This window comes from Globicephala melas, chromosome 4 (assembly GCF_963455315.2).
Source record: "Globicephala melas chromosome 4, mGloMel1.2, whole genome shotgun sequence".
NCBI classification, from domain to species: Eukaryota; Metazoa; Chordata; class Mammalia; order Artiodactyla; family Delphinidae; genus Globicephala; species Globicephala melas.
In genome coordinates this window covers 13,422,284-13,449,260 of record NC_083317.1, presented here as the reverse complement: position 1 = coordinate 13,449,260, position 26,977 = coordinate 13,422,284, and the positions used below count along the sequence as shown (strand labels likewise).

General features: G+C 43.8%; 1 protein-coding gene across 7 annotated transcripts in view; it reads right to left on the bottom strand.

The window, feature by feature from the left end:
- Positions 1-26,977, bottom strand: part of TIAM1 (TIAM Rac1 associated GEF 1) — a 397,588-nt gene that overhangs the window by 174,875 nt on the left and 195,736 nt on the right. Inside the window, exon 2 of one of the 7 annotated variants that reach the window (XM_060297859.1) lies at positions 4,723-4,968. The exons of the other annotated variants lie outside the window; for them this stretch is intronic. The gene's annotated coding sequence lies outside the window, so the exon portion shown is untranslated. The remainder of the gene's footprint in view (positions 1-4,722; positions 4,969-26,977) is intronic. 7 annotated transcript variants of the gene reach the window in all.

The following is a 26,977-nucleotide window of genomic DNA, read 5'->3' as shown; positions in this document are numbered from 1 at the left end:
GCATCACATGCTGCTAACTGGAAACACCTGTTACTTGAAATGGCGCTGGGGACAAATGACAAGAGTGGAAGAGGGTGTGATGTGGAGCTGACGGTAATGTATCAGCTCATTTCATGATTTTGAGCCCTGTAGGGTGGTTGTGTAGTAGAGTGCCCTTGCTTATAGGAAAAAAACACTCATGCCTGGGGGTAATAGCAATTTACTCCCAAATGACTGAGAGAAAACAACATTCTTTATACGATAGTGCCAACTTTTCCCAAAGTCTGTGACAATCTCAAATTAAAAACAAAATTTGAAGCCTGATTGTTTATTTATTCTAAGTTACATACACAGGGACAGAACAGTTATGGATCATTTGTACAAGGAGACATAATTTAGCAAGTGATTTGCTACATTAAATATGAGAAGGAATGAAAGGATGTATAAAATTCGCTAGTTTCATCTTAGGAAAAAATCAAACAAAATCCCTTTAGCCACACGTGTTCATGTGCCCTTCTGTCCTCACCAGAGTATCTGAACCCTCAGTCAGCAGGTTGGTGTAAACTCAGGGCCCTGCTCTGTCTTTTCATGCCAAGCCACTCCTACAACTGTTGTTATCACTCCAAGTACATGTTAAGTGCATGGTACACTCAGCAACACCTCCCGCCAGCCAGAACACTGCCAGGAACTAAGGAACCAGACCAAAATAACTGCCGAGTGTTCTGCTTTCAAAGTCCAATTGCCACAGACTCGGAAAACAATGGTACTAGTCCCAGATCCTCCCAGACAGCTCTGCGATGCAACCACACTGAGCCTCGGTTTTGTCATCTGGAAAATGGGAAGCTGGCATGATAATCTCTCATGCTGATCAATTCCACCAGCATCGAACAAAGGCCTCCCCAGCCCTGGCCCTGTCCTCGAGGAGCTCCAGTCAGCAGAGACGGGGGCTTGCAGATAGATGGAATGTGTAATGATCTCATTTCTGAGCACAGATTTGATTCTGTTCAGGAAAGAGACAGCATGAGAAGAGGGGGAAGTTACAGGAAGATGTTGAGTCTCCACTGAATTTTGAGCATAGAAATAAGGGGCTCCCCCAAGTAGAATAAAGGGCTGGGGAGGAAAATTCACCCATGGGAGTCTAGTTACTTCAGGCAGTCAGCACTACACAATGGGTTGCTCTGGCGCCCCCTAGCCGTGTGACCTTGGGTAAGTTATGTAACCTCTGCATTTCCTTTCTCCGTTTGTAAAAGGGAGAGAATAACGTTACCCAGCCCGTCCTTGATATGGTTAAACGCTTTAACGTATTCCACACGCACCTATATAGGTAACATTTAATCTATACTTAATTATTAAATTATAAATATGTGATATGTAATAGTATATATTAATAACATAATATTTAACTATTTTAAATACTTGAGAATTTGATCTACATTCAATATAGTCTAAATGCCTTGGTCTCTGGGAAGGTTTCATGCTTCAATATATTCTACAAAAGACCCTGGCACATAGTAAATACTCAATTAACATTCATTGATATTTATTACAATGATATGGTTTATGAGGATTATCACTTGGTGTGGCTCAGAAAGAGGGTGCAGTGTGTGTGTGATGAGCGTGGGGTGGCTGCAGTTTGTGCAACCAGCCAGGACCAGACTAGCCAGCTGCCAAAGGCTGTAGCCCACGAGATGAGGAGTGTGAACTTGACTCTGTCAGTAGCGGGAGTCTCTCTGTTGTAAGTCCTCATTTAGAACCTATCGATTCTCGATTTAGCACACTGAGTTATCTGGTGTGACAGCCAACAGTAAACCAAAGGCAGAGAGTTCAAGGGACCAGTGGCTGATGGGAAGGAGGAAGAAGGGACAGAATACCACACCAGATGTGACAGGAGGAAATGAAGCAACATGAGAAGAACAGTGCAATTAGCTTCATGGCCTCACCTTTCCTGGCCTTCCAACCTCAATAACTTCTACTTGACCAAATCTCAGCTGGAGAGAAAAGAAAAAAGAAAGAAAGAAAAAACTGACTACAGATTAAATTATGCTCCACATACTCTGTTGAAGATGACTGAGAAAGTATGAAATGTTTTAAATGCTTCCAAAATTATTATTAAAGATGAAAAGCTTTGGAATTTATAGGGGAAAACATGTCTTAGGTGGAAAAAAAATCACACGGCTGGAATTCCACACTCCTGGATAGGAAAGTCTGGCTGGGATCCTCCTGAAAGTCAAGAGAGCTGCTGCTCAAACGAGGAAACTCGATGACGTGGCCTTCTGACCCTGAAACTCAGGGCAAGGTGAGGTACAAAGACAGACATCAGGGAATAATCTCTGAAGTTAGCACAGATCCACAGAGGAACCATCTGAAAAACCCAAATCTGATTATAACTAGAATGCATCGTGCATGACCAGACATTAATTTTGGATCTTTACACAGGTTATAAATACATCATCAGGCAAAAAAGCAAAGTCCCCAGTGCAGCACTTAAAAAAAAAAAAAAAAATTCCCTTCTTCCCCATTCGCGGGAAGCTCATGAACACCTAAGGTAAAAATAAATCCGGAATTCAGATCAAATAACGAGCTACCAAGTCAATCATGAACACCTAAGGTAAAAATAAATCCGGAATTCAGATCAAATAACGAGCTACCAAGTCAATCCCCTACCAAGTCAATCCCCCCCAAGGTCTTCCTAATAGACACACCTCACCTTCAGAAACGCTTAAGATTCAGTTTATAACATGAAATTGTGACGTTAAATTTATTCCTTTTTCACCTGGGAAGTGAGGAAATGTAGCTTCCCAGCCCAGACAAAAAACCTATGCGGGGGCCACGTGCCTGTGTCACGGCCAATGGAATACAAACTCATATGATGTTGGCCACTTCCAGAATCTAGCCCTGACACCTCCCCTGAGACCCTCCGGGTGGTGCCTCTTCTCTTCCCTACACATCAAATGCAGAGAAGCCAGAAGCCAAGCAGATGGAGCAGCCTTGGGTCCCTGAATGACCTTGTGAAGAAAGAGAACCTGCAATAGATTGACGAGGGCAATCATAAACCTCCGAGTACACGAAGCCACTGAAATCTGGGGTTGTGTGTTAAAGGGGTCAGCCTATCTAGACAAAAAACTGCCTTGGGTTAAAGAACGTTGGTGAGAATCTTCTGGGTGGTCACAAAGCTACCAGCTCCAAAAAAAATCCTTGGAAATTTACCATCATGGAAGTGAACTTAATTTCACAGACTTACAACTGAGACATACTGGATTCCTGAAAACCCAGCCTTACTAGCTACCTTTCAGAAGTAGAAGTTAACCACTCCCAGGTGGAAACTCCCAGCGACTCTGTGTTCTCTCCTAACAATTTACTGACACCAAAAAGGCAAAGCCAACTAAGATGATCTCATGATCACAGCCAGCAACCCTAAAGGAAGGGCTACCCAGCAACGTGGGATGTGAGCAGGAAGGAGGACGAAATTCATTGAAAGAAAACCTATTCAAGGCAGTACGGCAAAATGTTTACTTCTATAGCACAGTGTAATCTGTATTTTTAGACACTGACGTGTAGCTCGGTGACTGGCACAGCAGGATCCCTATGACAAAGGACCGCATCTCAACCTCTCTTTAGAGAAAGGAGAGTCAACATGTCTTCACAAGTCAGCAACACCTGCATCGGCTTGGCAGGACTCACAATATGTAAATCATGAACCGTCTTACGCTGGTGCTGGAACCAAGGAGGAAAACCTGGATTCCCTTGCCCAGCGTCTTCACTGTCACGAAATGTTTTCTGACACTGCTTTGTTGGTGCACAGAGAGGAACAGGGTCAAAAATCGCTCACTCTGGGGAATTAATATCCTCCAAAGCGAGACAGGAGGCCCTGAATTGAGCTGCCAGTTTTCTAAAAAGGGGAAGGACCCCACCTAGGGAACAGCTGATATTACTAAGAAAGTGTTTTCTCTTTAATGACACCACCCAGTGAAAGATAGAAGCTTTAAACATGGAAGTGAAATCACTCCAAAAATGTCCACCAAGGTTCCCGGTAACTTGGGACACAGATTTTGGCCCAAACAGCCATGGGAGCTGGTTTATCATTATGTCTGAGTCAACTTAGTCATTTCTTAAAAGACTCATCCTCCCACACCTGGGTCTATGGATCAATTTCAGAACAGGTCCATTTCCTCCGTGTTGGAGTGTAGCAGTGCACAAAGGGCAGTTCTTGGACTGGGGAGACAGGGGCGGGGGGTGGGGGTGGTGGATGGGACACTCTATTTTTGACTCAGCAGTCTAATTATCTCTGTCTACCTCTTCACAGGGAAAGAGAGGATTGAACAGTGACTGAGAAATTAGCCTCGAGGGCCAGGAAGTCTATGGGGTGAGACTCTCAACATCACTAAACTTCAATTTCTCATCTGTAAATGGTAAGAAGTCAGTTCTAGTGATTGTTCCTAGTAACACTGTACCACCACCATCCTACCCCCAAGTGACCAATGACAATTAAATGTAATAATATGCAAAAGCACATACTTGACTTGGAACGTAAAAGATGGATCAATAAAAGTTATCATTAGCACCTATCACTCAGCATGTAATGTCAGAGCCCTTGCAAACAGTAGGAAAACAGAAATAAAGAGATTTCAGGGGTTTTAAGAAGACTCCCCTCGTTCACAAAATACATTCCCTACCCAGCTGAATAATAACCAAAAAATCCACTGTTAGATGTTGATTTTTAATTATTTCTCGAGAAACACATACCTTTCAGAGAAGTAAACTTGTGCCTTATCAGTATGAACCATTCACTGAATCCACAGATAATAGGAGGCCCCTTTTACAGACAACAAACTGAAGCTCAGAGAGGTCAATGATGTTGCCCAAATTCTTAGAAGTAGCTGAGTGGGAATTCCAACGTTGGTCCATTGGACGATAGATAGATGGCCTTTTCCTATAGAATTCTGCCAGATACTAGTAAGTGCATTCCTTCCGAGGGGAAAGTTTTTATAGCTAGAGAGAGTGAAAGGAAGAAAAGAGAATATGAAAACATTATGTAGATGGAAGGAATGAACAGGGCAGGGCATGGAACAGAAAGGAGTGTCAGGAAGCATTTTAATGAAGGTAGGGCTGCCCCACGAGAGAGAGCTCATCAACCTTCTCAAACTCACATCACACACAACCTTTAAATTATAGCAGCTACTGGAGCAAAAAATAGTGTTTATATGCATAGAGTACATCCTATATATTATAAGCTACAACGAGCTTTAACTTAAATCTTCTGGCAATACACTGAGTGGTAGAGAAGCAAGATTTTCATGCATAAATTATCTCTTCTAAGAATTTGACGACTTCCCTGGTGGTGCAGTGGTTAAGAATCCGCCTGCCAATGCAGGGGACACGGGTTCGAGCCCTGGTCCAGGAAGATTCCACATGTCACGGAGTAACTAAGCCCGTGCGCCACAACTACTGAGCCTGCGCTCTAGAGCCTACGAGCCATAACTACTGAGCCTGCATGCCACAACTACTGAAGCCCGCGTGCCTAGAGCCTGTGCTCCGCAACAAGAGAAGCCACCGCAATGAGAAGCCCGCACACGGCAACAAAGAGTAGCCCCTGCTCGCCACATCTAGAGAAAGCCCGTGCACAACGAAGACCCAACACAGCCAAAAAAGAAATAATAAATAAATAAATTTATAAGAATTTGAATACATTGATTCGGGGGAAATATTTGCTTTGAGTATTGTTGATAACTCTGGAAATTCAATAAACTCCTTTCCTTAAAGATTGACACAGTACCTACAAAAAGTACTTCTGAGGGGGAAAAACACCAGGAAAGTCACTTAACTCTGAGAATTTTTTTTTTTTTACCACATTTACTTTAATAACAGATCCTGGCACTTGAGTTTTAATGATATTCTGAGTCTTTGTGGAGACTCCCATATGGGTTCCAAAAATCAACACTTGCAACATTTGTAACATTTGTAAGTGAACAGAATGTTGGTTCACAATCCAAAGAGAGGAAAGAGAGACTGTTCTTTTAATGTCATTTATGACGTGCGGGGGCAAAATAATTTATACCAAAAAAATGAGGAGTTAAATAGAGTACATTTTAAAAAAATTGATAGGCAGATGCTTTTAAAACAAGAACATCACCAGAGTGCTCATCTCCTTGGTAAATGCAGCCCAAATGGATGGATTCTGAGAAGTTCTAAAGGAAGTATAAAATGAGATTCCTCGGGCTTCCCTGGTGGCGCAGTGGTTAAGAATCCGCCTGCCAATGCAAGGCACACAGGTTCGAGCCCTGGTCCGGGAAGGTTCCACATGTCGCTGAGCAACTAAGCCCGTGCGCCACAACTACTGAGCCTGCAAGCCACAACTACTGAAGCCTGCACACCTAGAGCCCACGCTCGGCAACAAGAGAAGTCACTGCAATGAGAAGCCCGCGCGCAGCAACAAGGACCCAATGCAGCCAAAAATAAATAAATAAATAAATTTATTTTTAAAAAATGCAATTCCCTTACGGTATACAAACAATTCAACCACTACTAGGAATACTGATTAATGCTTATTGAGGATTTATGCTATGCATTCTACATGTGTAAACTCATAATCTTCCCAATAATCCTGGGAGAAGGAAATTATCATTATCAGGATCATTTTACAGATGAGGAAACTGAGTCTAGGAACATCATTAAGTCTCTTATCTAAAAGTGCTTAAGTGGTGGCCTGGTGGGGATCACACTGATCTTTACTTAGCTGGAGAGGAGGAAAAAAAGACTGAATATAAAGAAAAATCAGGAGAGCCTTCAAGAGTAGGATTTAAGCTTATTTTCACAACTGTGGATAAGTGATGACTTGGGATAGGCTGTCAAGACATTAAAATGTTAGTGGAACCAGTGGACTCTTGGACCTCTTTTATAAGGAAGAAAAAAGGGCCAACACAGTCAAAACAGATCATGAAAAGAAAGCATGAATTTCTTTAAATTGCTCCCACTGCCCTAAATATATATAGCAAAACAAGCAGAGCAGACATCAGGCTTCTCAAACTGGGGCCCATATTTTTCATCTCAACTCAATATATAGATGTATAGCCTGGTTTCTTTACTATTATGTTCCATTACCTTGTTTTGGTAATGTTGGCCCCAAACCACTAACATTATTTAAGAAACCCCAAAAGGGTCTCAACCCTCAGTTAAAAATCACTGCCCAGATGGAAATTACAAGTCTCCACATGAAGCTATTTGTATTTCTTTTAAACATTCATGCTTTTAAAGGGCAGGGGTCACATAACCTTGCTCACTTTAGCAATTCTGCATAGGTCTTGGGAGTTGACGCTAAAACAAAGGTTCTCAGAATAGGATCCCTGGAGAACTTTCAAAGGCCTTTGAACCTTCTGGAATTGGAGACAAAATTATGTGCATAGGCATATCTGCATTTGTAAAAAGAGCACTTCCATGGCTTTTACCAGCTTTTCAAATGAGTGGAACCCACAGAAGTTTTGTGTATGAATGTATTTATCTCATGAGGGTCACCAAACCTGGCAACCAAACTACATAAAGTTTCCCCTGTATATAAATAAAATTAACATGCCAGGAGAGCAGGTCATTCCAGCCAAGATGGCCATGAAATTATGTCACAAAAGAAAGAGTAGCAATAGAGCAGAACATATACAGCATTCATTCATTTATTCTACAAACTTGAGTGCCTACCAAGGAAGATTGACCATATTAAGATTCTGGGTGTTAAATTAGGAGAGGGGGTTAAACTAGAGGGTCCCTGATGCCTTTGTGGTGTCCTAGCGCTACGACACTAGGATTCTGGAATCTGCAGAACGGAAGACTGTCACCTACCTACATTTTCTGTCCAACAGAGAACTGACAGAATGTTAAGCTAATTACTTTCAAAATCATTGCTTCATCACTGCTTATTCCTAATTAAACAGCCGAAATATTTCAAGAAAAGGTTTGCACTGATTTAGACAATCGTGAAGTGCAGCCACCCTCGGATGAAAAGGGGTGTCCGCATTTCACAAAGGGGAGCATTTTATGGGGAGTAAACACCTGACTGTCTATTAAGACAAAAACGTGGGACTTCCCTGGTGGCTCAGTGGTTAAGAATCCACCTGCCAATGCAGGGGACACGGGTTTGAGCCCTGGTCTGGGAAGATCCCACATGCCACGGAGCAAGTAAGCCTGTGCGCCACTAGTGAGCCTGCGCTCTAGAGCCCGTGAGCCACAACTACTGAGCCTGTGAGCCACAACTACTGAGCCTGCGTGCCACAACTACTGAAGCCCGTGCGCCTAGAGCCCGTGCTCTGCAACGAGAAGCCACCGCAATGAGAAGCCCGTGTACCACAACGAAGAGTAGCCCCCCTCACCGCAACTAGAGAAAGCCTGCATGCAGCAACGAAGACCCAATGCAGCCAAAAATAAATAAATTTATTTAAAAAAACACACACACAAACGTGGCCTTCTCCTCACTCTATGGTTGGGGCAGAATCAGCCCTCTCACTGAAAATGCATCAAGACTCTAAGTGGTTCGCTTTTATCAGATCAAAGGTGATAAAATAATTGTTTGGGAACTATGATAGCATTCATCCTGATGGAACATGTGTACCATGTCCCCAGGCCTGAGGTTTCCTTCCCTGGGGAAGATCCATGTACAGTAAAGCACAGGAAACTCCCTGGCTTCACTGACTGCTTGGACTGCTAACGGGGATGGGTGGGCAGGGTCACTCACCTAGTTTGGGAAAATGACCCCCGCATGCCTAGCTCAAGCCTCTCTCTTCCCTCTCTCTTTGGGGTCTCCCAGGCCCACGGAGAACCCAAGGTCTGACCCACTCTGGATCATGTGGTAGGTGAGTTTAGAAGGTAATTTTAGTAGGGGGGCCACCTACTATTGTCCAGGGCTAGGTCTGCATAGGTGGGCAAGTCCATCTAACTCTTCCAGGTAAGGATTTCAAGAATCTTACTGTTGCCCTACTTCTAAGCCACAACCTCCAATCCCACATCTATCAATAACGAAGCTGACTTTTTGATCTCCACCTGCTGACTCCTCTGTCTTTCCCAGTTGGTTCAGAACTTGGGCAGGGAGGAGAGCTTCTCAAATCCCACTGGCTCGATCCTCTCCACATTCTGGATTTCAAGTGGGTTGACAGCCCTTGAAAGACTGTGCTTGAACAACCCATAGAATGGGAAAAAAATATCTGTAAATCATGTACCTAATAAGGGACAACCCAAATGTCCATCCATGGATGGATGGATAAACAAAATGTGGTATATCCGTATACTGACATATTATTCATCAATAAAAAGGAATGAAAGTAGGCTACACACTATAACATGGGCAAACATTATGCTCAATGAGAGAAGCCAGTTACAAAAGACCACATATTATATGATTCCATTTGTATAAAAAAAATATCCAGGATAGGCAAATCCATAAAAAAAAAAATAGAGTAAATTAGTGATTTCTTAGAGCTAGACGGGAGTAAGGGTGGGGAGAACAGGGAGTGACAACTGATGGGTACATGGGTTTTGGGGGGATGGGGGTAATTTAAACACTCTAAAAATTGATTGTGTTGATTATTGCACAGTTCTGTGAATATATTAAAAATCAATGAATTAAAAAGAAAAAAAAAAAGACTGTGCTTGATTCGGCTGTTACTTTGTAATTTTAGGACAGACTACCTGTGCCAACTTAATCAGACAACTATATTACATATACCCATCCTTAAGCAGCTGCCACCCAGCAGAGAAACTAAAACAGGTAACTACTGACCCAGTTCAAGAGAGGATTTCAGAAAAAAGGTATCTTTCTTTTTTTTTTTTTTAATAAATTTATTTATTTATTTTTGGCTGTGTTGGGTCTTCGTTTCTGTGCGAGGGCTTTCTCTAGTTGTGGCGAGCGGGAGCCACTCTTCATCGCGGTGCACGGGCCTCTCACTGTCGTGGCCTCTCTTGTTGCGGAGCACAGGCTCCAGACGCGCAGGCTCAGTAGTTGTGGCTCACGGGCCTAGTTGCTCCGCGGCACGTGGGATCTTCCCAGACCAGGGCTCGAACCCGTGCCCCCTGCATTGGCAGGCAGATTCTCAACCACTGCGCCACCAGGGAAGCCCAAAAGGTATCTTTCTTTAGGTGAATGCCCAGTCACAGAACTAATGGCAGGGCTGCAGGGTGGAGTTAACAACACTTTGGGCAGTTACAGCTCCCAGATCTTTGCAGAGAGAGTATTTCATTCTATAATTCAAAGTGCATTTCCAGAATAAGAAGTATTCAAGTGTGAATATTTTGATACACCCCCTAAGGCTTTAAGTTCAGGATAAATTATCAATGGTTAATAGGTGGTCAAGAGACTCAACTCTGCAGAATAACTACCTAAGAACTCAAAACAAATGTTCTAAGTAGATTTTTCTATTCCCAACTCTGATTAGCAAGACCTGCCAATTTCATCATGGTACAACCAAGAAAATCTAATACTTGGGAAATAAATCTTTGGGGCTCTGAGACTAGAAGAAAAAAGTTCTGTAGATAAATCTTCTTGACATTATTTTATCATTATCTTGACAATGTTATTAGACAGAAGAAATCTGATTCAGCCCGGATTCTCCTTCAAAACGTTCCCTTTGTGTCTTGACATGACAAGCTGGCCTCCGTGGTAGAACCAAACTTTTTGTGTCTCTAGGGCTTCAGTTTCATTGTATTGTGTAGGTGGGGTTTTTTTCTGGAGCTCTAATTTCTGCTGCTCTACATGCTAAATGCCCAGATGGCAACATAAGTAAATCATCTTTAGGAAAGATGAACTGATAAACAATAATAATAATGCACATTCAAAATGAGCTCAATTGGTATACAAGTATCTGTTTGAGTCCCTGTTTTCAATTCTTTGGGGCACATACCTAGGAGTGGAATCACTGAGTCATACGGTAATTTTATGCTTAACAATTTGAGGAACCATCAAAATCTTTTCCACAGTAGCTGCAGCATTTTGCATTCTCAACAGCAATGTCAAGGGTTCCGATTTCTCCATGTGTTCACTAACACTTGATATTTTCCTTTTTTTTATTATAGCTATTCCAGTGGGTGGACAGTGATCTCATTGTGGTTTTGATATGCATTTCCCTAATGACTAATGATGCTGAGCATATTTTCATGTGCTTATTGGTCATACGTATATCTTCTTTGGAGAAATGTCTATTTGTCCATTTTTAAAATTGGGTTGTTTTTCTGTTATTGTTCTCATTGAGTTCTATGACGAATGTTCATAGCTACACTATTCACAATAGCCAAAAGGTGGAAACATAAATGCCCACTGGCAGATGAACGGATAAACAAAATGTAGTATGTATACGTAATGAAATACTATTCAGTCAACGAAAAGAAATACAATTTCTGATACACGCTAGGACAGGAATGAAGCTTGAAAGCATTATGCTAAGTAAAATAGGTCGACCAGTCACAAAAGAACAAGTATTCCACTTATGTGAAGAATTGCCTATCTGGAATACGCAAATTTGTAGAGACAGAATGTAAAACAGAAGTTGGAGGTGGGGATGTTATTGCTTAATGGGTACAGAGTTTCTGTTTGGGATGAGGAAAAGCTCTGGAAAAAGATAGTGGTAAAGGTTGCACAACGTCATGAATATACTTAAGTTGGCTGAATTGTTCATTTAAAGATGTTTAAAATGGTAAATCTTTTGTTATATATATTTTACCACAAAAAAATCAGCTCAATTTTGTTCACTGTATGCTTCCAAATATAATTTGTTAAAAAAAAAATATTCACAACATAAAAGAAGGACAAAGATGGTTGAGTCAGGGGGCCCTGAGGCAGCTGTGAAGAGGAAACAGCATTCAGGTTAGGTGGTATCAAGCTCACGACACTTCCAGCTCTACGCTGATTCATGTGCTAGGGTGGGAGAATTCTTCAACCTCTCAAAGCCTCCTTAGTTACAGGATCAAAAAGGGGGTGGGGGGCTGGGGATTAACCTCAGATGGTTACTGTAGGGATACAGGAAGTCACCTGCCTGAAAAGCCCAACACAGGGACAGACCTAAGGGGACACTCAGTACGTTTAGTCGGCCTTCACCTCCCCCCTTCCTAAGACCGCAGTCTTCTCCACATGATTTGAGCCCAATCTAGACACTGCCCCCTCCATGCTCTTCTGTGTTTTTTGAAATATTTCATGACAGAATTTTAAAAGCAAGTAAAAATTGCTCCTTATATAACATATTGATGTAACCAAATTGATGGAATTAAGTGTAAGAAAACATTAACCCTCCCTGACATCTTTCAAAATCCAACTCAGGGAGAAGGAATAAAGAAGTCTAGAAGGAAATATGCTACATGTCAATAGTGGGTACCTCTGGAGCCAGGCCAAGGGGTAGTTTTGATTCTTCTCTTTTTGCTTGTCTCTATATTCCGACTTTTCTGTAATGAAGGTGCATGATCATTTAAAAATATTATTTACAAAAGAGAAAGAAGAGGCTAGCTTGGAGTTCAACTTCTCTCAAATCTTCCTTGCCTCCTCTTCCCCTCCCCGACCAGAGTCCATCACTCACACTCACGTATTCCATCTGCCTCATCACGATGTAGAGGACAGTTCTAGCTCACATTTACTGAAGGTGTGCCAGTGCTGGGCACTCCTCTAAGTTCTGACACATGCTAATCCATTGACTATTTGCAACAACTTGATGAGGTGGGTACCACTGTCCCCCATCTTATGGGGGAAGGAACAGAAGCCCCAAGAGGACTGTAATTTGCCCACAGTCACTCTAGTGATCTGTGACAGAGCTGGTCCCCCACCCAGGCAGTATAGCTCCTGAATCCGCATTCTTAGCCTCAACACCCTGCCCCCTCCTAGATGGACTTCTATTGTTGTCACTGCCTTTCTCTTTGGCACTATGCAATGACGTTCCTGTCACCTCTGCCACACTGAGACAGGAGCTGCCCCCGACGGATCTCCACCTGCAATATCCATCCCATACTAGGTTCTCTAGTCCAGCTACTGAACTGGTCACTACTCAATTGTATGTCCCAAACCAAATGAATTTTTTAAATACTTGTATAGAACACGTACGCCTCTATTTCTATTTCCATGATAGTGGTAAGCAGTCACTGATAATTAGAGCCAAGTGTGGCTCATTGATCCTCCCACATAGCTCAGGCATGAGCCCCTCAGCCAGGAAGCAGTTAGCCAAATGTTTCTTCAGGAAACGGGTTCGCTGGTGAAGTTCATGGGAAATTACTAGGTGCGCTTCTGACCTTCACAGCCAAAGTTAAGAAACACAGACTAGTCATACAGAAGCCATGAAAAGTAGTGCTATAGACACATCAGGAGAGGAAACAGAAAACAGGGGCCGGATAATCATGTCAATCACAATCATTTCACGATGTCCACCTACTGCAGTTAATGGAGCTCCACAGACAGGAAATGGAGAGAACTGGCTTAGAACTGGTTAAATCCAACAAAGGTTTAATAGGAGAAAAGAATAGAAATCTTTTAAAAGCCCCAATATCACTCATTTGACTCCAGCCTAAGAGCAGGGAAATAATGACAACAACAATGAAGTTGACAGTTTGGGGGAGGGGACCAACCATAACTCAGACACTGGAGAAATATATTAATCTTCTTAACAGTTCTAGAAGGAAAATACCCACAATTTATAAATGAAGAATCCAACACACAGAGAGTTTAAGTGACTTATCCAAGGTCACACAGCTAGTAAGTGCTAGAACTATGATTTTTATTCTGTCTGCTGCTCTTAGCCTTTTTTTCTGTCTCTACCTTTCGGAGAGCTACCTCAGAATTCTAGGATTCCATCTACAGGGCTCTTGACACGGCCATGAGCAAACATTAGCTACCCAACCTGAAAGTCTGACGTTCACGCTGAAGGCAAAGATGTTTGCATGTTTTGGCTTCCAAACAACCAAGTGGATTTCTAGGTCATTTCTTTGCAGAAATTATTTATGTATTTAAGGAACATTCCAGTAATGTTCTCACCAACTAGAGCTCCCGGAGCACAAGGAAATCCCACCACATAAGAACAGATGATCTTTCCATTACTGTTCCACCAAGGTAAACAAACACACCAACACTAAAACAATTAAGGATTTTTGACAGTTCAACAGTGCTCACGGACAGTCATGGAAACACACGTTCTGAGGGTGTGCTTTTGGAATTGACTCAGAAGGGCCTTCATCTAAAATAATACACACGTTTATCTTTTACCTGTGGAAATATGGATATCTTTCTACCTCTTAGGTCATAAAGATGGAAAGAAACCAGGAATCAATGGGCTGGAGGTGCCACATGGAGGAGACATTCAAAAGAACCATACTACTCAACATTTTTCCATTATGTTGTCTATTTCCACATGCAACTCTAAATAAGGCAATATTACATTATAAAATCAGTAACATACTTTATAGTGGCATTTGGGAATTTCTAAAAATAGAGCTGAAGACTCTATTTAAAATAAAGAAGTCCAATATATCCAGACAAAACTCTAATCCAAAAAGATACATGCACCCCTATGTTCATAGCAGCACTATTTACAGTAGCCAAGACATGGAAACAACCTAAATGTCCACTGACAGAGGAAAGGATAAAGATGTGGTCCATATACACAACGGAATATTACTCAGCCATAAAAAGAACGAAATAATGCCATTTGCAACAACATAGATGGAACTAGAGATTATCATACTAAATGAAGTCAGAAAGAGAAAGACAAATACCATATGATATCACTTATATGTGGGATGTAAAATATGGCACAAATGAACCTATCTACAAAACAGAAACAGACTCACAGACATAGAGAAGAGACTGGTGGTTGCCAAGGGGGAGGGGGTTGGGAGGCTGGGGTGAGCAGATGTAAGCTATTATATACGGAATGGAGAAGCAACAAGGTCCTACTGTACAGCACAGAGAACTATATTCAGTATCCTATGAAAAACCATAATGGAAAAGAACATTTTTATAAAATGAATGCATATATATAACTGAATGACTTTGCTGTACAGCAGAAATTAATACAACATTGTATACTGACTATAATTCAATTTTTTAAAAATCAAAAAAAGATAAAATAATGAAGCCCACCTCTCTGCAAACTGTGTATTTCACACCATTCCCATGTGCTGCCAACGTCTGCCTTTCTCAACTGCCATGCAGCGTCCCCTTGTGGAATGACCCCTGGCTCTGGCTCCAGAAGGACTGCGGCTGTGCATATAAACACTCTGATCCTGGCGAGAGCCAGATCCTTCACTTCCCTCCCACAGGTTAGCAGCTGAATTCTCCATCCATCAATGACTATGACCATAACATCTTCCCATTTGTATTTTTTGGTTCTGTTCCATTTCTTAAACCAATGCCCTCATTTATCAGGAATGAACTCAAGCAGCTTCTTCTGGAGAAAGACATGGCTCTCTCCTGCCTTTCTGTTGACCCAATTCACTTGGGAAACTTTCTGGAGAAACAGGGTTAAGGTGAGGGAGATGTCTCAGGCCCCTACATGAGAATTATCCATTACCAACTTGGAACGCAGCTGACATTGAAAAAGGAACTCCTTACCTATTGGAATATCAAACCAAAAAATGGAAAGAAAATCAAACAACCTTATCAGTCAACTGTACCATGCTTCAGTCCACACTATGAGATCCCAGACAATCCATAATAAGCCATAAGGACCCATGAACTAGGAAAAAAGAAGTCCTCTGCAATGATAGTACTGAAGAACTAGGGCAAGTCCCTATAGCCCTCTCCCTGTAGATGTGCATGGTAATACACTACCCACCAGGTAATACTTGCCAAGGACTTAAGATGCTAGATGAAAGGCATTCGTGAAACGCAAAATCCCTCTTATTGTGTTGGGCCCAGAGGCTGTCCCTCTAAGTTCTTTGCAGTGGTGATTAAAGCCATCCCCTTCCATCCCTTCCCTACCTTCCATTGATGTGAGGTTTAATTAATGTGCACTTGGGGTTTAAGATCCCTAGATGCAAAGGTGACCCGATGTGAAAGTTATTATTATTCTGTTCAAAGTACACTGGTAAACTAACATCTGTGGACAAGTTTACCGCATGACACTTAAAATGGGCTAACGAGGGTCAAATACCAAAATATTTAGGAAGGGATTTTTGAAAGGCTCAGGTACCCTCCAGCTATGTTCAGGCCATCATGAGGAGGTAACACATAGGACAAATGGTTCACTTTTCTAAGAACCAAAACATGATCAGACTGAACCAAAATGGGGTGTGTGAAGTGGAAAAGAGAGTCGAACCTGATTACAGACAAGAAAGGGGCTCTCAGAGCAAAAGAAGAGGAGGATTTTTCTGTTTTGAAGGTAAATGAAGCATCTGACTGCAGAGAACCCTGAATGATCTTGGAGCATTTCTCGAGCACTCTTTTTTTGTTTGTTTGTTTTGTTTTGTTTTGTTTTGTTTTGTTTTTGCAGTACGCGGGCCTCTCACTGTCGTGGCCTCTCCCGTTACGGAGTGGACGCGCAGGCTCAGCGGCCATGGCTCACGGGCCCAGCCGCTCCGCGGCATGTGGGATCTTCCCGGACCAGGGCACAAACCCGTGTCCCCTGAATCGGCAGGCGGGCTCTCAACCACTGCACCACCAGGGAAGCCCTCTCGAGCACTCTTGAACTCCATATGGAACTCATCAGGTACCTACCCTGGCATGGTTAAAGACCTTTTCCTCATCAGCTATGAAGAAAGAGATTTGCACCTAGAGAAGTCAAAAACAAACAAATAAACAAAAAACTTACTAATAGAGACCCAATAACACCAGTGGGATCAGGGCTGTGTGAGCCATAACAAAGTCGAATCACTGCTCAGACATGAGGATTACTGGCCACAAGGGTGAGAAGGAGAAGGCTGTCTGGCTTACTCTCAACACTGCAGGCAGAAGGATCCTATTAAAACCTCAGTCAGGGGGCTTCCCTGGTGGCGCAGTGGTTGAGAATCTGCCTGCTAATGCAGGGGACACGGGTTCGAGCCCTGGTCTGGGAATATCCCACATGCCACGGAGCAACTGGGCCCATGAGCTACAAGTACTGAGCCTGCGCGTCTGGAGCCTGTGCTCCGCAACAAGAGAGGCCGCGACAGTGAGAGGCCCACGCACAGCGATGAAGAGTGGCCCCCACTTGCCACAACTGGAGAAAGCCCTCGCGCAGAAACGAAGACCCAACACAGCAAAAATAAAAAATAAATAAATGAGACAGAAGGAAATAACTGCCCTGGAAAACAGATTAAAAAAAAAAATTTTTTTAAAAAAAAACCTCAGTCAGATCATGTCTCCCGCCCACCATCCTCCAAAGGCCTCCCTCCTACTGCCCCCTCCCCTGACCACACTCACCTCCTGGAGTCTCCCCCTTGCTCTCTCCAGCCAGGTCCCAGTGGCCTCCAACATGCCAGGCCCAACCTCAGCCCCTCTACCTGGATCACTCCCCATCTGTTAACAAAAGATCTCACTCCCTTAACCCCTTGCCACCTTTGTTTCGAAGTCACCCATGCAATTCCCTAACCCCCTTGTTTAAAAGTTCAAACTCCCAGCACTTCCTAGCTCCCTTCCTAGCTCCCTGGTTCTCCACCACAATGATCACCTTCCAACACACTCCACGTTTTAACTACTTCATCACTGCCTATCTTCCGCCCCTAGAATGTCTACACACGCGTGCAGAGATTCTTCTGGGTCTCGCTCACTCCTATACCCTCACAACCTGGAAGTGCACATGGCCCTAAGTGAGGGGCTCAATAAATATTTGTGGAAGACGTGAATGATGACTTCAAAAAAGTAAAAGGTTTCAAGGAGAAACGCTGATGTAAACTTCTGGAAAAATCTTTGAACTCACTCAGTTCCATGTTAATATGCCCTGTGCCCATAGCGACCCCTGGCAGAAAGGTAACAGGATCAAGGCAGGATTGGGCCATTTCCGGTCCCCAGACTACAGCACTTTCAAATACTATCAAGCCCAGCTCCTCCCTCACCATGCCCCACGCAGGGAAGACTGGCTCACATGGAATCTACCCAAGGAATCAGTTCGTCAAAAACTGCATCCTTAAGGACTTCCCTGGTGGCGCAGTGCTTAAGAATCCGCCTGCCAATGCAGGGGACGTGGGTTCAAGTCCTGGTCCGGGAAGGTCCCAAATGCCACGGAACAACTAAGCCCAAGAGCCACAACTACAGAACTTGCACTCTAGAGCCCATGAGCCACAACTACTGAGCCCCTGTGCCACAACTACTGAGCCCGCGCTCCACAACCAGAGAAGCCACCGCAATGAGCCCACACACCGCAACAAACAGTAGCCCCCACTTGCCGCAACTAGAGAAAGCCCACGCACAGCAACAGAAGACCCAACGCAGTCGTGAATAAATTAATTAATTAAAAAGAAAAAATCCTGTGCTCTGACTATTCATCCTGGCCCCCCACTCCCCATAGTTTTGCCTTTTCCAGCACGTCATATGGTTGGAGTCATGCAGTACGTAACTTTCTTAGACTAGCTTCTTTCACTTGGTAACATGCATTTAAGTTTCCTCCATGTCTTTTCATGGCTTGAAAGATAGTTTTTAGCCTTGAATAACATTCCATTGTCTGGATGTTCCACAGTTTATTTATCCATTCACCTACTGAAGGACATCTTGGTTGCTTCCAAGTTCTAGCAACTATGAATAAAGCTGCTACAGGCATCCGTGTGCAGGGTTTTTGTGCCGATGCTTGTACGTTTTTAATAGCATCTTAGGGAGACAGAGAGAGATGTAAAGCACAACCTTAGCGAGTTGAAGACAAAATAGGCTTCACACTCTCGAAGAAAGTCCCTCTTTCTAAGAATATTTTTGAGAAGTTAAATTTGTCAAAGAAGTCTGGTTTTAGATTTATACACACATGAATTCATTTCCAACACTATGGTTTTTTCAAGCACTTCAAATGGATTATAAACTCTGAAACGTCATACAGGTTTTGAATATTTTCTTTTGTCCCTATTAATAACGTCTCTCTGTGGGACTTCCTTGTCAATTCCATTCCACTTAGTCCATTTTCCCCAACTGGTACCACCAGCTCCTGAGTTCTGTTGCGGGATCTACCATACCTGACATATCTATCCATGCCTGAATTCCACGAGCCTCTCACTAAGTAAGGCACACAGTAGGTGCTAAAAACAATTGCTAACTGGTAAATGCATCTGAACATTCCACCAAGTATTCAACCAAGATTATGACAAATTTCCAGACAAAGATTCATAAAAGTCCCTGGACACAGGTATAGAAACAAATTAGAAAAGTAAGCATGCATTCAATCAACTATGTCAACATCCACATACTAACTATTAAACAAAAACCAGAGAAAGGTGGGCATCTCAAGTCAGAGAGATCCATCTCTTTAGAAAAGAGCAGCTTACCACCTCCAAACACAGACTGCAGGCCCTAAGGCCCTCACGGCTCAAAGGACTACCCGCCACAGCACCTCTCAGGGGAGACGTGAGCAAAGATGGTACCCAAGAGCCCAAACGTGTAGGACATGAAACACCAGTAGAAATCACTTCTCAGCGATTTCTGAAGTCAAAATTCACTCTCAGTTTCTAAAATCAAAATGAATTCCCACGCAACCGTACTACTCAGGACCGAAATCCTCGACCGTACCACACCAGCTTTAAAAACTCAAATCGAATCACAAGGCAGTTCAGAAGGCCTTCCATTTCATATTTGTAAATGTAGACATTTACAAAATGTCTACTCAAGGCTGACATTTTGCAGACAAATTTCCCACATCCTGTATCTACCACATTCAAAGTATTCCTGGGCTTTCATACCCACTCCCACTTGTGAGTTTAAAAAAAGACCAGAGAGGAGGCCAGGTGGATAAACTGACAGGGGTCACCCGAACTAATGCCCCCACTTGCAGGATTTCAACCTGATTTCAAATTGTAGAAATAAAAGGCAGGCAATCCGAGTTTAAATGCCAACTTGATGTGTTCTTGAAAAGACGGAAATATTTAATATTCAGATCTGCTTTTTGCTTTCTTTTAAACCATAAAGTCCCAATGAAAAAGTAATCCATGTATAATGTATCTGATTACTCGGAGAAAGCAAGTATACACTCCTGTGTTCCCTTTATCTAGCAGCAAAATGGTGTGTTTCCCCATTTTGGTTAATTTCTCCACTGCTGAAAATTACTTCCAGATCCAATCTCTTCTTTAGTTTCCATTTCCATCCTATATGAAACCCCCTACTCCTGGAATAAAAAAGAAAGAAGGAAAGAAAGGAAAGAAAAGAAAGAAAGAAAGAAAGAAGATAACACAATATTTTAAATACAACACCAAAAACAAAATCCAGCTGCAGCATCCGGGTCTAAAACAACATGTTTAAATAAACAACACAGCAATATCAAGCTAAAAGTTGAGTCTTGATACATAATACCCCTATTACAGGCTTACCATATAGAGAGAAACTTCTGTACGTCACAAGGACCCCAAGGATATAATTTCCTGACCCAAGCAACTGGCTCACCAAATGTCCAAGGGTTAGGAAGAGCTCAAGTCAAGAAAACTTGGGTCTCTTCACTTGTAGCCCAGTGTTCTTTTCATATTTTACTGAATAAACACTAGCAAATAATGATAATCACTTTGTTTCAACACAAATGACTGAGTTTATTTACCTCCCTCACCTCATTTTTAAAAAAATAAAAATGACCATTCGCCAAAAGAGAAAACTCACTGTGCCCTAGCAGGAGATAATTTCTAGCAGTATCAACACTGACAATGGAACCACGACCAAGGAACTGAGTAATACAACTCCCATGTTCATAGTCATGCTATTTATATGATAATTGAAATCACCCTCCAAGGATCTAAAGTCAGTAGGTTAGATCTTTTCATGACTGAATGGCCCATCAGACATCCACACAAACTAGATTCCTCTAAATACTGAAAAGAGTGGAGCAGAAACTAATTGCTCATATTGGTGGTTTGCTGCTGACTCTTAGACAGAAAGAAACACTGAAGATGTACGGACTGTCCCGGCAACACAGGAAAATCAGAATTGGGAAGAGCCACAGAGGCCTGGGGGAGTGGGCTGCAAACTGCCCACGTGTCTACCTGGACTTAACTGTGCACAGCTGTGTCACGCTTATGTCTGTCTCTCTCTCTGTCTCTCTCTCTGTCTCTCTCTCTGTCTCTCTCTCTGTCTCTCTCTCTGCCTCACTTTCCTCACCTGTAAAGCTGGAATGATAATAGTTCATTGGGTCATGGGGAAGATTAAATGTGTTAGTCCATGAGCAAATGGACTAGTCCAGAGAGCAAATACTTAATAAACAAGAGAAATTAGTAATAATATTATTATTAATGATTTTCCCAATCATTTCACCATTGAATGACAAATGTCCTGACCCTTCAAATGTACCAAAATTCTAGATGATATCTCTCCTATTTGGCCCCCTACTAACTTTCCCATGGAATTATCTTTTCTCCCCTTCTACACTATAAGCTCCTTGAGGGCATGTGAGCTGTGCTCACACCTCACTGAATCACCCGAGGACACCTCCAAGGACAATACCCATAGCTACCCAATGAGTGACTTGTGGAATGAATAAATAAACTAACCCCCCTTCCCCCTCCCAATCAGTAGGAAGCCTAGTAACTAGATGTCAATCTGTTAACCTGAATACAGTATCTCAATTTGGTTTGTAAATGCATTAGAGAAATAAATAGCTACAGTTATTACCCAGAGGCTGGACTAGGAAAAGCTTTTTCAATCAACCCTTGTGGCTTTTGCCTTTTCCACTTGGATGGAACTCCATGCTTGGAGTTTGCATGCAGGCAACTGCAATTACCTCCAGTGTTCCTTCTAAAGCTAAAACCACAAACTATTTGATTGTCACAGGCTGTCAGCCCTTGATTTTTCTTCCAGGCGTGATTCTGCTGCCTCCTGCCCACCCTGTCTGGGGGTTCTTCATTACCACGCTTCCCATTTCCATCAAAGCCTTCGGTCCCCATTATACAGATTGATGCTGTAGGACCCGCAAAGGGGCCCACTGATGACAGGGTCCCCACCACTCTCTCTCTCAACCCTCCTGGGATTTCAGACACTTTCGCCTGCACCTCCAGCAAAGATAACCCAGGCCTCTGGAATGAATTCTTTTTTCTAGCTCTGAAAGTAATTATCTGCAGTCCCATCTCTCACTTCCCCACCCCAGTCCATTCACATTCTCAAAATAAAACAGAACTCCACGGAGCATCATTTAGGAGCAGAGGGAAAAGCCTGTGCTTTGCGCTAACTGGCTTCTTCCCAAGCTAAACACACTTATGTAAACCTGACTCCGTTGCAGCCCAGCCTGCACACGCATCAGGGCACCCAGCTCCTCTGGAGTTAAGCTTTTGTTTACCCACTGTCAAGTGGGTATTTCCCAGTCAGCCTCTCCTCCCACGGAGACTGGCGGCAACCACCCCTACCCCCTACCCAGGCAACCAAATGTGACATCAAAGGAGCCCCCGGAGTGGCCATCTGTCCCTGCCATGCCAATGTTTATGCAATGTGGGCAGGAGAGGGACAGGACGACCGAAGAATCCTGGGCATCCTGCTGCATCATACCCAAGGCAAGGACACCCCAGGCTGCCTGTGCTACAGAGTAAGTGACAAGAAAGTCCTCAGTCTGCCTGGAGAGGTTCCTTCTTCTTAGAAAGAAGGCTGAAACTATCTAACTTTCCTGAGGGTGTGCAAGGAACGGGCTTGATACGTTTCACCTGTGGGTACGCATCTAAAAATAAAATCAGCTCCCTAATTTTGCAGTAATTTTGTAATACTTTTCAAATATTACACAACTCACCCCCAAAAAGTTCTACCTAAACATGGTACTTCGGGCAATACCAACTTTACCAAATTCATGAACGATGAAGTGCTAAGAGGAATTGGCTAAGGTAGAAAAGGTAGAGATCAGAAACAAACCCAGGGGTCTCAGAATTCTAGAATCCTCACCTAAACACCTCTGTCTATATCTAGAACGGCAGGTCAAGATGCATGAGAGTGGTCATGGATGTAAAAGTCAGATAAACCACAGTTCAAATCCAGGAGCACCGCATCGGTGTGAGTTTGGTGAAGTCATGTGGGTTCCATAAGCCAGACTTGGGAAGGACAGCACGTCCAAGGTGGTGGTGAGGTTCCATCGCGGACTCTGTTGACAGCACTGAGCAGAATCCCAGGCACACAGTAGGTGCTCAGTGTACGTGGTCTCTTCTCCTCTGCATCTTCAGTTCTAGTGCAGTCCTCCTTCCAGGACCTCACAATGGGGGCACACCCAGTTGGCCCAAGAGGAGAGGCCTCTGTGGACGGTGAGGCTGACCACCAGCTCAAACTCAACACACAAACTCTACTAAGGGACATCATGGTCATTTTTCAAATGGGGGGAAAGAAAGACACTTGACATCCTTCACCTACCATTTTCATAAAGTTTGTCAAACCACATCCCAAGAAGTGGAAGAGAATCTACATTATTCATCACACAGGTCTGCTTAAACTCCCTCAGGGGGAAGACGGCTAGCCACCGTGCCTGAAGCCAAGAGATGATCCATCCACCCTGTGATTCAGCTGGAACAGCTGCAGCGTGCAGACGCACACACGGACTTGCCCAAAAATGGTCTAACAATTTTGAGATTTGCCGCCTCACTTATTTCATTTTTTCAATTTTGTCCCCTTGACCTCGTGATTTCCCTTCATTCATAGAACCCGGAAACAACCGTGGCATTTCTTTGGACAGCTTGGACCAGGTTTTGATTAATCCCCAGAGAATCAAATCACCAAACGCTTACTGTGTGGTTCTGGGCACCATCGCAGCACTCAAGGATTTACAGTCGGGTTGGGAGGAGAGAAGACAGAAGAGGCAACATCTGACAAATAATCCTGGTTCGAGGGGAAGAGAATAACTCTGGGCTGCAACAGGCTGGAAAGGCAGCAAGGAGGAGGTGGGCTTGCACTGACTCTGAAAGACAGCTGGGGAAAAGTCACTCCAGGAGGAGAGCCAGTGGACACCTGCCCAGGGACAGGACTCAGTAAGGCTGTTTGGGGACAGTGCAAAGGTCAGCCGGGTTGTTCAGCCACTCATCAAGCAAGCATTTACAAAATACGCCATGGCAGTCTTTATAATCCACGATGAGGCAAATATACAGAAAAGGATGAGTAGTCCTGCCTTGGAGAGACACACGGAAGAGCTCTGGTTGAGAGCACAGCCCCCGGAGTCAGGCGACCGGGTTTCAAACCCTAGCTCTCCCCCACCCCCACCCCCCGCTTCTAAGGCTGTTACTTGGAACAAGTTACTTAAGCCACAGATGAGAACTCGTGTTTAAGTTACTTGTTAGAAGCATTTCCAGAGAAAACCAGTTTGGAGAGGAGGAGAAGGAAGCCACAGGGGCTCTTTGGAGACAGGACAGGGGAAACCTCAGAGCTGTCCTGAAATACCTGTGCCCTCCTGACGGTCAGCCCTAGCTAAGGACTGCTCCAGGGGTACAAGGATTCCAGTCAAAGGGGAATCAAACCCTGAGGCCAGCTGGCCAACAAAGAGAAGGGGTTGCTGGCTGGTGGGGTGAAAGCACGTGTGGGAAGCTTATATGCACGGAAGATAACATGGATCTGAAAGGATGGGGACAGAGCACAGACGGCATGTGCTCAAGGGGTTAATCGTTGTTTTTATCATTATTGTATTATCCTTTATATTATTTTTGCCCCTTAAAAAAAAGCCAATAACCCAATTATGACAATACAATGGGATGTAAAGTAGAGTGAGAGGTCTCCAGGCTGCCATGTGCAGACAGAGAAAGGCGTGGCTAAAGCTGCCAGTCTGGATTCAGGCGGCCAGGAGAACAGGTAAGACAGGAAGAACAGGTCACCAAGACCCACAAAGCAGGCCTGCGATGCTGGTGGGAAACTACAGACTACAGGGATTAGAATGCAAAAGCGTGCAGCCGTCACAGAAGAAAGCTAAAAATAGAACTACCATATGATCCAGCAATCCCACATCTGGGTATTTACCCAAAAGAAATAAAAGCAGGATCTCAAAAAGATATCAGCACTGTTCACTGCAGCATTATTCACAGTAGTCAAAATGGGGAAACCACCTAAATGTCCATCGATGGAGGAATGAGGGGGAAAAAAGGCGGTATACACGTGTGCACACGTGCACACGCATGCACGCGTGCACACATGCACATGCGTGCACGCACACACTCCAGAATATTATTCAGCCTTCAAAAAGAAGGATATCCTGCCATATGTGACAGCACGGATGAACCCTAAGAACATTATGCTGTGTGAAATAAGCCAGTCTCAGAAAGACAAATGTCGCGTGACTCCACTTATATGAGGTATCTAAAATAGTCAAACTCATGAAAGTGAAGGACAGAATGGTGGTTGCCAGGGGCTGGAGGGAGGGGGAGTGGGGAGGTGCTAATCAACAGGTATTAAATTTCAGTTACACCGGATGGGTAGTTTCCAGAGACTCGCTGTAAGATACTGTACCTATTGCTCATACTGTATTGTACATTTAAAAATCTGATCAGGCGGTAGATGGCATGTTGGGTTCTTAATACAGTTTAAAAAAACACTTTTTTTTTAAATTGCAGGGCTCATGCCTCAGGAAGCACCTGTGATTCACCGTCTCCATCAAATCGGTCGTCACATCTTTTGTTCAAATCCTGGATCAACAAGCATAGGACCAAAATCTGATACATGTTAAGTAACACAGCATTACGTACCTACTAACAAGGCTTGAGTGACTTTGTTTTTGGGAGGAAGGCAAACTTGAAAAGAATAAGTACAACTCTATGTAGTTATAAAGCCCCTTTTGGTCTAAATCATTCTCTCCCAGTGAAGTAGAGGGGGGTTGCTCAGGGCACACGTCACGGTCCCCACGTGGCAGAAGGAACTGAAGAGCACGAGTCCCTTTTTGCTGGACTTCCCTCGAGGAGCCTCGTGCCACACACAGGAAGTAGGAAAGGGGTCTCTGGAACAGATTTCTTTTCTCCAAGTGCCCGCACATCGTGCTCCTTTACCATTGGATCCTTCCAGCAGGAAGCCCCTTGCCTCTCATGCAATGATGACATCCCATCTGAGCACAGCAGTGACGCCCACATGAAATATTCCACTGTAACCACACCCACTTCCCAGGTTAGATGAAGTCTAGATGGAGGCTCACCCTCTCTGTTCAAAGTAACATGATCTCATGTCCAACAGCCCAGAAAAAGCCCGTTCCAATACCAAGCTTCCCCTGCTGCTGTCCAAATGGATTCCTTGTTCCCCTTTTCTGGTGTCATGAGGGCAGGCAAAGGAGAAGCCAGGAAAACAAAGGTAGGAAGGTTACCCTGGAAAGCCTCTAAAATAATAGAATCAGAATCCACGGGAGTCTTCTTCCTCATGACTCAAGGCGTAAGGAATCGGTGCACAGGGGTGAAGGGTCACAAGGGGCAGACCCACCCAGCTCACGGTGGCCCTGACTTGGGGTGCACCCCTACGCCCGCCTCATCAAGCCCGAAAGACTGGCCTGTCCATGCAAATGACCCAAGAAGAAAGGGACCCCGCATCAGAAGATTCCCAGGAAATCAACTTCAAAGCCTCAGATTCTGACTGGGTAGAATCAGAACCCCTCTTCCCACCCAAACAACAGTCACAAAGAAGGAACCTCCTATTGTCCTGAACAGGAGGATTCGGGCAGGATCGTAAGACGAGAAGGTCTTTAAAAGCTTGACTCTTCACGTCCCAGCCTTCAGCGAATACCCCACTTACTCCATCCCAAACAGAAGAGGTTTCGCAAGATCTCCAGACGTGCCATCCGCAGGGGCAGCTCACGCATGCCAGGTGAGAGGCCAGGATTCAGAGCATCACACCCCATGGTACCAACCCTCCTCCCCTCCTCCTGGCCTTCCGGTCTAGAAAGGTGGGCCTCAGTCCACTGTGGTTCTGCCTATAAGAGCAGACACAGGTAAAGAATGGGTTTCGTGCTCATTTTTTATATTCCTCTAGAGGTTGCAAGCC